Source organism: Oreochromis niloticus, unplaced genomic scaffold (assembly GCF_001858045.2).
Source record: "Oreochromis niloticus isolate F11D_XX unplaced genomic scaffold, O_niloticus_UMD_NMBU tig00001116_pilon, whole genome shotgun sequence".
NCBI classification, from domain to species: Eukaryota; Metazoa; Chordata; class Actinopteri; order Cichliformes; family Cichlidae; genus Oreochromis; species Oreochromis niloticus.
Genome location: NW_020327313.1, coordinates 66,088 through 77,435, shown reverse-complemented (window position 1 = coordinate 77,435; position 11,348 = coordinate 66,088). Strand labels below are relative to the sequence as shown.

The 11,348-nt window shown below is 39.1% G+C and overlaps 1 long non-coding RNA gene across 1 annotated transcript; it reads left to right on the top strand.

Moving 5' to 3' along the window:
• The first annotated feature begins 1,834 nt into the window (after nucleotides 1–1,834).
• LOC112844738 (uncharacterized) lies at nucleotides 1,835–6,760 on the top strand. Its single transcript, XR_003217483.1, has 3 exons — nucleotides 1,835–1,862; nucleotides 4,286–5,302; nucleotides 6,330–6,760. It is a non-coding gene; the product is annotated as an uncharacterized LOC112844738 (long non-coding RNA).
• The last annotated feature ends 4,588 nt before the right edge of the window (nucleotides 6,761–11,348 follow it).

Here is an 11,348-nt window from a genome sequence, read left to right as displayed (position 1 = left end):
ACGTTGCACTTTTCCCCAGTGTCTACTTTTAGTTTGAGGGCCTTTTCAAAAACTTTGACTGTGCAGTATCCTTCTTTATTGTGATTGTTCTCGCCCTTCGTTGTTAGGTGCTCAATGCAAAATCTCATCACTGTCTGGGTCAGTATCCTCTGAAATTTGGTTCACTTGTTTGCCTCTTTGACGTGGTTTTGCTGATCTGCATTGTTTTTTGTAATGATTGTATTTTTTGCAGACGTGACACTCTTGTCCGAAAGCAGGACATTGCTCCCGTGTGGCTGGATACGAACCGCCACAGTTTCTGCAATTTTGAATGTTCGTTAGAGGCTTATTTGTTTTCCTTTTGAACTTGTCCACACAAGCAGATGTAATATGCTTTGGTGTAGAGAGGGCTTTGCTATGTTGATCTGTGAGCTCGCTTATTTGGCATATATGCACCGCCTTGGCAAGAGTGAGTTCCGTCTCTTTAAGCAGGGAACGTCTGACGCTGTCACTGGTTATACCACATACTAATCTGTCTCTGATTAATTCGTCTTGTAGTGCACCAAAGCTGCAAGTTCTGGCCATGTTCTTTAATGTGCTCACATATGCTTCAATGGTTTCTGTTGTCTTTTGTTAAAGTTATGCTTCTCCATTATGACATTGGTCTCTGGGTTGCAGATCTCCCTGAACTTTCTCTTTAGACATGCAGGGTCTTCCCTCGATTCCGCGGCGACTTCTACCACGCCTTCAGCTTATATGACTGCGGGGGCATACGTGAATGATCGCTCTCTTTCAATGGCCTCTGGTCCCGCCAGAGTGAGGAGTATATAGGCCTTAGTCTTAGCATTTTTGTCACTGTGGGCAGCGGCGATAAAGATATTATATTCGCGCTCGAACTTACGCCAGTTTTCAGCAAAGTTGCCGTCAAAGATGAGAGGATCTGGGCGCCGGAATCCGTCCGCCATGTTGTGCGGAGATTGCTTTTTTTCGTCATCCTTACCGGCTCCCCTTTTCTTCTTGGACTGTGCGGGCTTTCTAATACATCCCACTTCTGACACCGTGTAGGTTTGCTTGCAATAATCAGTCCGCTGTAACTGTATGCCAGGCATTTATTAGCAGCCAACATGAACGTTCGTACATTCATAACAGGAAGTACACATAACCCAGAGAGAACCACAGCGACACCTGCTGGAACTCTCCGTAACAGCAGCAACAGCAGGCAGTATGGACAAACATAACATTGCTGTTATCTACAGATTTATTTATTTTTTGTTGTTTCAGCAACATTAAATTTAAAAACTGTACTTTTAAGTTAAAATATATATTTATAATTTTAATAAATGACAAATTAAAAAGGCATGAACATTTTTGTCTCTAAAAAAATATTGAACCGTGACACCAAAGTATCGAACCGAACTGAACTGTGAATTTTGTGTATCGTTGCACCCCTAGTTGGAGGTAAAAGTGCTACAATGAAAAACATTTCAAGAAAATGTAAAAGAAATGTATTCCAGGATAAAACACAGCTGTTGTTGTCTTATCGGTACAAATCGTTGTGTCGGCCCACTGGGCAGTTGATTCTAATAACAGGCCTCAGTCTCTCCTGCTACTGGTCTGCCATACTGCTAAATTTGGTATCGGTGCTCAAACCTTTAGTGTCTGTTTGCCCACCTCGGGAGACAAAAATTTGTTGTTTTTTGTTGTCAGATGAACATATGAGACACTTTGACTCTTCAGTGCAGTGTGGAGCCTAACAAAGATCTGTTTTGTGTCCCAGCTGATCAGCAGGCGGAGAAGAGTCTGACGGAGCAGCAGAGGCACATTTTCAGCTACTTGGACTCAGCTCAGCCACTACAGAGAAAACAATGAGCTCAACACAGAAGGTGACAGACAGAGCAGGGCAATATGACCAAAAATATTTATCACGATATACATTTGAAAATGTGCGATAACGATATAGCTGACGATATAATTGACACTAGACAAAATACTTTACAACTCCACAACTTTATTAGTGCAAAAAAAAAGAAAAACCCAATGTATTTTCACCTAAAGAAGCTGTTTTTTTATGTGTATTAAAGTTATATAAAAAATACAAATTCAACAGAGCAAATGTTGGCCAATTTCCACTGGAAATGCCTTTTGGTTAAACTATCAGCAAGCAATTTGCATTTGCACTGTTAAATTTTTATATAACTTTAATGCACATAAAAACAGCTGCTTGTTTAAGTGAAAATACATTGATGGGTTTTTTGCACTAATAAAGTTGTGGAGTTGTAAATTATTTTGTCTCGCCTCAATTATATCATCAGTTATATCGTTATCGCAAACTTTCAAATGTATATCGTGATAAATATTTTTGGTCATATCGCCCTGCTCTACTTTCATGTGTTACTGTTTAGGCTTAAATTGGTTTGATGTTTGGTGCCTTTTTCTTAATGTAAAAAAACCCCTCAGGTTACAATCAGACATTTTTCTTCACTAGACCAAGCTGGTCATTTTACCAGCTCAGCTCTAATTCGTATGACAGATAATATATGGTATAAACATCTAGATGATGGGAAAGTGGTATTCCTGGACATTAGTGCTGCATTTGATTTGATAAATTTTGATCTTTTGATTGATAAACTAAAATGTTATTGATTTTCGCCAGCTGCTCTGTGCTGGATGAAAAATTATTTGGACAGAAGATAGCAAAGGGTTTATTATACTGGTTATTTCTCCGAGGGCTGCGACATGAACTGTGGTTTACCCCAAGGCAGCTGCCTCACTTCTCTATTCAGTTTTCACAAACGATCTGCAATATGTCTTGGCTTAATCTTGGGTATGCCAATGATTCCACCATGTTTTATTCAGCCCGTGACAACTCTGAATTGATCAGCGTGTCACAACAAAATTTGCTGAATGTGTTTGACTGGATAAGTAAAAACAACATGATTTTAAATGTATCTAAATCCAAATCTATGTTAATTAGAAGCAGATTAGTCAACAGCCCACAACTGAGTCTTTCCATAGCCAGTGTTAGAACACGTCACCCAGATTAAACTACTCGGCGTTACCATAAATCACCACCTTTCATGGTCTCAGCACATCGACTGTTTTTAAGAAAATGGGACAAGGCATAGCTATGGCTATGAAATGCTCTTTGTGTATCACTTCTTCAATTATGAAAGATGTCATTAATGCACTAGTAATGTCTCATCTGGAGTATTGTTCAATCATTTGGTCAGCAGCTAATAAGACAGATCTTAACAGACTTCAGTTAGTCCAGAATAAGGCGTCCAGATTAGTGTTAAGATGTTCATACTATACTAATATTGATAAAATGCATAATCAACTTTCTTGGCTTCCTGTACAGGCTAAAATATTCTATGGCTTACTTGTAGTTATAAAGAAAGCAATTCTGTTAAACACACCACATTTATTCTGCTCAGCTGCAGTATCCAGATGAAATACATAATCATATTACACAGTTTTCAACAAACTCCAATTTAGTAAATGCTCGAGATAAAAGTAACTTTTTGTAAAACTGTTATATTTAGAGCAAGTTTTAAGTGGAATAAATTGAGTTATAAAATTAGAGAATTAGCAACTATTCAAAACTTCAATGAACATTTAAAAGCTGATTTACAGAGTTTTTAGTTGTTGTAAATATTGTAAGAGAGGATTTGTTTTTGAAATTTGTGTAATGTGCCTCAATGTTATTATTATTATTATATTATTATTATTGATTGCTTATATTTTAACAATTGTGAAACCTCACTGTGGATGTAAGAGCCAAATTATGTGGATATCTTGAATCCACTTTATTGTGTAATATTTTATGTGATTGTATTTGACGGAAGACGAGCAACATCTGTTGTGGAAGCTAATGGGGATCCTTTTGAATAAACAAATAAATAAACATACGATTTATTATCACTAAATGATTATTTACATATATATGTATAAAAATTATAGAAATATGTAATAGGAAACAACAATATAATATAAATTATAAAAATAATAATTTAAATTACAAAAAAATATAAGTGTGTGTGTGTGTGTGTGTGTGTGTGTGTGTGTGTACAATCAGGAGGGATGGGCATGATTTTAGTGTTTACACAGTCATGAATTATTTTTAACACCAGGTTGGATGTAATGTGTTAGAACTACCAGCAGGTGGGGATAAGAGACCTTTAAGGTGTTTGGTGCCACACTCCACCTTCAGGTTTAAAACTAGTGTTAATGGAGGGAGTTTGAAGGTTCAGTTTGTTCCACGACTGCATTTCACTCACTGCCTCTGTTTGTATCTCTGTCACTGCAGGACCAACATGGAGCGAGAAGTCAGCGCTCTCAGGAGGCCGACAAACCTCACAGAAGAAAGAGAGAGAAAACATACACCTGTGATGAGTGTGGGAAGGATTTTACTGGGAAGGGTAATCTAAAACAGCATCAGGTCATCCACACTGGAGAGAGACCGTTCAGCTGTGACTTGTGTGGAAAGACTTTTTCCTTGAAGGGTCACCTAAAAAAACACCAACTCATCCACAGTGGAGTTAAAGCGTACAGCTGTGATCAGTGTGGCAGAGCTTTTACTCAAAGTGGCCACTTACAGAGTCATCTAGTTACCCACTCTGGAATTAAGGCATACAGCTGTGACGAGTGTGGGAAGGATTTTACTCAAAGTGGCCAATTACAGAGGCATCTAGTTACCCACTCTGGAATTAAGGCATACAGCTGTGACGAGTGTGGGAAGGATTTTACTCAAAGTGGCCAATTACAGAGGCATCTAGTTACCCACTCTGGAATTAAGGCATACACCTGTGACGAGTGTGGGAAGGGTTTTACTGGGAAGGCTTCACTAAAACAGCATCAGGTCATCCACACTGGAGAGAGACCGTTCAGCTGTGACTTGTGTGGAAAGTCTTTTTCCAGGAAGGATTACCTAAAACAACACCAACTTATCCACAGTGGAGTTAAAGCGTACAGCTGTGATCAGTGTGGCAGAGCTTTTACTCAAAGTAGCAGCTTACAGAATCATCTAGTTACCCACTCTGGAATTAAGGCATACAGCTGTGACATCTGTGGAAAAACTTTCAGCCAGAGATGGTACCGAAATAGACACCTACGCATTCACACCAGACATGATGTGTACTGCTGTGAACAGTGTGGCAAATACTTTGCTACAGACGCACAGTTACAATGCCACATGTTTACCCACACTGAGGGACGACCTTATAAATGTGACCTGTGTGAGAAGACTTTTAAATCTCCACATTACCTGAGACAACACCAACAGATCCACACCAGAAAGAGACTCTACAAGTGCAGTTACTGTGAGGTATGTATTTGTATTGTTATCTTGTCATTTTAGCCTGACTGTTTGGAACAACTCTGCTCATTAAACTGTGTTAGCATGTTAGCAATTCTACTGCATGGAAAAGCAGCTCTTAGGCTATGTTCACACTGCAGGTCTTAATGCTCAATTCCAATTTTTCGATCAATTCCGATTCTTTTTGTCTGCTTGTTCACACTACAAATAAAATGTGACAGCAAACGCGCTCTAGTGTGAACGCTCAAAGCGGCCCGCATGCGCAAAAGAAGACGTCACATACAACTCGCTCTGTTTAGACCCAGAGCAAACAATATTGTTTGACTGATGGCCCTTAATATAAAGACTTCGGACTTTACGTTTCCCAATTTTTGCTTTAAGTTATTTTGTTATTTACATAATAATGTAAACAACCTAATAATGATCCTTATTGCTGTTTTAGAGGAGCGGTGCTTCAAAGGATAGTTACAGATTTCTGTCAGAATCTGCAGATTATACAGTACCAATAAAATGTTCACGTTTGTCCAACGTTGTCTTCCCAACAGTTTCACTAACACCTACACTGGATGGCCAGGAAGTGTTCACGATGTCATCTCGGGCGCTTCTCCAGCGCTGATAATTGGCGTCTGTCTTGTGTCAGTGACGTAAAAGACGGATTTAATGCGACTTGACCGTTCAAACAGCAGTCGCTTTCTAAAACATCGGATATGTATCGGATTCATCGGATTTGTGCCGTTCACACTGTCATACCATGATTGGATACGGGTCGCATAGGGTCAAAAAAATCGGATTTGATGCGCTTTCGCCTGCAGTGTGAACGTAGCCTTAGTGATTATTCAGATTTTCATGTCAGTTATGATTTTAGTATTACTGTAGTATTATGGTGGTAGTATTATAGTTATTGCAGCCCAGTAAACTGTGTTAACTGAAACAGTAAAATGTAATTGGACGTCTGCAGAGATGCTCTTTATTTCAGGCGACGTTCAGGATAAAATGTTGAAGGACTGACTTACACTGTCTTTGTGTCTTTGTTTAGAAGCAGAGCGACACAGATGGATCCAGTTCTCAACCCTGTCATCACTGTGGTGGTGGGAAAGACTTTCATTGTGACCTCTGTGGAAAAACTTTCAGTTGGCAAGCCGCCCTAAAAAGACATCAACGTAGACACACTGGAGACAAACTGAAATACTGCAAAGAATGTGGGAGAAGCTTCACCACATCACGTGACTTAAAACAACATGAACTGATTCACAGTGGGGTTAAAAAGCACCTCTGTGATCAGTGTGGGTCATCCTTCACCACTGTAAGTGAGCTTAAAAGACACAAACGAGTCCACACAGGAGAGAAACCATACAAGTGCAGACACTGTGACAAAAGCTTCTCATGTTCAAGTAGTCGTAACAAGCATGAACGTACACACATGGAAGGAAACTACAGCTGTGACCAGTGTGACAAGAGCTTCAGGAATCTCAGTTCATACTCTGAACACAAACGATCCCACGTTACTAATAAACTGTTTCACTGTTACCAATGTGCCCAAACATTCACCTCATTGTCTGCTCTGTGCAAACATCAGCGTGATCACTCAGGGCTGTAATCACTCCCATCACTGGATCACAGTGAATCTGAAGAGACAGAAAGATCCTCTGGTTTCAGTGTCAGACTCAAAAAGCTTGAGATCAGGCTCCACAGAGTTCAGATAGAATCATTTAAACTTGTGTTGAACTGAACTGGTTGCTGGGCTGAACTTCTACATAATACAGATTTACATGTGATCTTATTTTCTGTCGTTTTACTGAGTCAGTTTTGTCCTTTTTTCTCTGTCCTGGTTTTGCTCATCTGTAAATAATTGAAACTCAGTCAAATAGTTCATTGTTCTCCAGCAAAACGTTTTGGAAACTCATGTTTAACCTTTAAAACTCTGACATGTTTTAGCACACAAGGCTTCATCGGGGAGTTCACTCATGATTGGACCATGAGAATAAAGGTTTTTAGTTCTTTCAAAGAGAGTCTTGGAGCTGTTTGATGTTTCTGTTTTTCTGAAACCACCTGAAAGAAAAACTATTTTTCTTGCTTTATGTAGTGTGGAAGTTTTTAATGTTTCTTTCATCTGTGGTGTTCTTGAATGTGTTGACATGAAGATGGTACAAATAAACTGTCCTTTTAGCTTTAGCTCCCAATTTATTCATTATTTATGGATGTAGCACAGCAGCAGTTTCTTGATTAACACATGGAGGGCTCGGGATCTGATGGTAAATAATGTTTTGTGTCCTTGTACACATCATACAGCTCAGCTGTTCCACAGATGTCAGGTTTACACAGTGGGATGGTTTGTAAGAACGCAGCTCTCCTGTGGATAAATCCTTACTCTTAGCCTCAGGACCTCACACAGTACCAGCAGGTTCGGTCAGAAGATTTATCCCTTATACCAAAACATCAGAGTCTCCTTTGCTGTGCTGTTTTCACAAAGAAACGTAAACTGAAGACCTGCACTTACAATGTTTTAATTAGTTTAGCAGATTCAGTGTCTCCACGATCGAATCTGCAGTTTTTGTGCTGCTGTTGGTAGAAAGCCGGTTAATACTGAAATGAACCGGCTGCATGCATCTCTGAATGTAAATTGGTGCACTATTAATAGATCACTCTGGAACTGTATCGTCACCCTAATTTGCCCACTTAGTAAATCTCACTCATGGCCAAGAAATTGAAATAAATCTTGTTTATCTGCTGGATAGTGATCCGTTGTAACTCTGCTCCTCCTTCCTGTTTAGGATTTCTGTGGCTGAAGTAAAATTCCCTCCATCCATCACTTATCCCAGCTAACCCAAAGTAAAATAAAGTTTTGCTCATCTTAAAAAAGCATTACAATAATGGGCATTACCAATGCAAACTGAATAATACAGAAGATGAAAGAATAGACTCTGATCAGTTAATAAAGCTCATGATCGTGATTCATTGTGGCTGCTACACAGATACTTCTGGGTCACTTCTCTCAGTTAGGAACTGTTACGGGCTCAAATATTAAGGATGAGCACAAAAACAATTGGTCCAGAAGAGTCGGTGAAACGATGATTTTTAATGAACACATGCGTGGGGAGATGAACACTGCACACACCATCATCGATCTCCGCCCGATAATACACAAGCAGTTGTTTTTATAGCATCAGGGTATTGTTTATGACGCCCCCTCCTGCATCAAGCAGATACAATACATGCATAAGTTCCAAAACCACAAATCTTCTGTTGACGACTTTTGACACCCTTCGGGAGGACATCTTCTTCTTCCGGAGGCCAGGTCCTTCCCGATAATCTTCTAACTCTGCTTATCCCTGTTAAGGGTCCGAAATTGAGGACGAGAGTAAAACAATGATGGTCCAGAAGAGGTCGGTCAAACAATTGATTTTAATGAATACACGCAGCGTGGGGAGACGTAAACTGCAACACATCAGTTGTAAATCCCCGTCCGAAAATACACTTCAGATTGCTTTTATACCATCAGGGTATTATAACGCCCCCTCTTGCGTTTACAAGCACATTATTTGCATCTTAAGAACATTGTTTGCCTCCTCTACAGATAATGATCAATTTTAAGAGATAAATGCTAAAAGCGTTGCTCACACACATAAAGAGCATTGAGATTAAGTAAAGTTAATATAAAGGATAAAGCCCAGAACATGATATTGTGAACCAAGTTTGAATAATTAAAGGAACATTAGACGAACACAGTAGATTAGTGAGGTGTAGCAGAGAGAGGCTGTTTGTTTTCTATCCTTTACAGGAGAAGATTTCCACTAGAGAGGGACCCAGGAAAGGAGCAGAGACCACTTAAGCATGAAGGGTTTTCAAGTGGGAGCTGGCGTTTTATTACTGGACCACCTAGATGACATGAGGTTGTTGTCTGATTTGCTGAGTCAGGGGACGGCTAGAGAGGGTCAGAGCGAAGGCATTGGACCTGGGAATGGTGGTTTCGGTGCCCATGATGCCATTAATGGATCTAGAGGTGACAAAGTGGGTCGAGGAGTGACACAAGAAAACGGTGTGGTGACGTCTCTGGAAGAGACGTCAAGAGAGGGAATTGTGGAATTACAGGGATTATTTTACATAACCATCATTTTTATCATTGCATTAATTATCATTTCATCCAAGCATTTATTGAAGTTGCTGGCATTATGTTATAATTTGTATTACAGGGGTTATCATAATCACATATTAACATGTTTATTACAGGTGCAGTTACAACCACTTTAAATCGTTGAGTTAAATCTATAATCTTAAAAGCTTATATGCTGAGTATATTGTTACAGTAAAATAGTAGCTGAGCAAAGGCCTGAATGTATTCAGCTTCTTGTTGCATTTGAGTTTGCCTAGTAACAGGTGACAGAAGGAGGACAAGTCTATGGGGACCTCAAAGGCCTGAGATCATCACCATATTTGGAAGAGGATGCCAGAAAGGGGAACTTCTGTGTCTGCATTTATCTCTTAGAATAGATCATTATCTGTAGAGGAGGCAAACAATGTTCTTAAGATGCAAATTATGTGCTTGTAAACGCAAGAGGGGGCGTTATAATACCCTGATGTTATAAAAGCAATCTGAAGTGTATTTTTGGACGGGGATTTACAACTGATGTTTTGCAGTTTACATCTCCCCACGCTGCGTGTATTCATTAAAATCAATTGTTTGACCGACCTCTTCTGGACCATCATTGTTTTACTCTCGTCCTCAATTTCTCTGGGTGCTCCCCTGACATCATCAGTCACACACACACCTTCCTGTCACAAACACAGCAGCACAGTATTTTCTGTTTCTCTTTCCTGTTTCTACAGATTAATCAAACACTTGTTTTTTCATATTTACAGTCTACAAACCCTCTTTAGTTTTATTAGGTCTTGGTCTAAAAACAATACACCCTCTTCTCACACACACTTTTAAATATACCAAGTTTTTGCATTTGTCAGTTTTTGTGACATCATTCACCCAATACTTTCATAATCGTCTCACACACACTGCCTCTTCTCTCAACCTTCCACTTTTTCACTCATTCTACTATAAACCTCCCTAGTGTTATTATTACTTATTTACTATTTGGTACCAATCACACAGAGTCACTCAAATCAAATACTGACAGCATTCACACAGTTAAAATCACTCAAAATACGCTTTCCTAAGAGTATTTTACAGGCATGCTTTTCAAACTCAGAAGGAGCAAATGAAATAAGAACAATTGAAACCTCTAATCATTCTCACAGCACACATAAATGGAAAAATAAAGCACCCCAGCATTTATTGCTAAAGAGAAGTTACTATTGAAAGTAATATTTTAGTCTTCGGTATATACAGTGCACTCAATAAATATATATATATATATATATGTATATATATATATGTATATATATATATATATATATATATATATATATATATATATATATATATATATATAAGCGAGATCATTCAACTGCAGACCAGACAACAAACGACGGAGGCCCAGAAAAGTGCAATCAAACGATGAGTTTATTGACAACGGAGAACAACCATCAGCATATGGCCTGCTTTGCTCTGACAAAAATACACTGAGTTCTGGTTTTATAGCATAGAGGATGACACCCCCACATACACGTCAATACAGGTCATACAGGTCAAAAATACATTATGTCCAGTCATTGTTTACAGACAAGGGTACATCTTGTACATCTCTAATAACTATGAACAGACATATAACTTCTCTTTTTGATAACACCTTCCTTTTAAGGTAATAACTTCAAGCTTCAGGGCCTCTAAGGGCTAATAATGGACCCTCGTCCTCAATCACTAAGTAGACAGAATTGCAGCAGGTCTCAAAGAAAAGCAGAAGACATTTGGGCCTTCGCTCAGGCCTGCTACTAGATTTATGTGTATTGTAAGCATGCACGCAATTAACCTGCTATGTTCTCATCTTCCCTCAACATGTATCACCTGGACACTCTCACCAGTGAAGCTTAAAACCCTCTTGGATAGAACATCAACTCTAAACAAGCACAGTTATGCAATGTGTATAAAATGAACTCAACCTGTGAA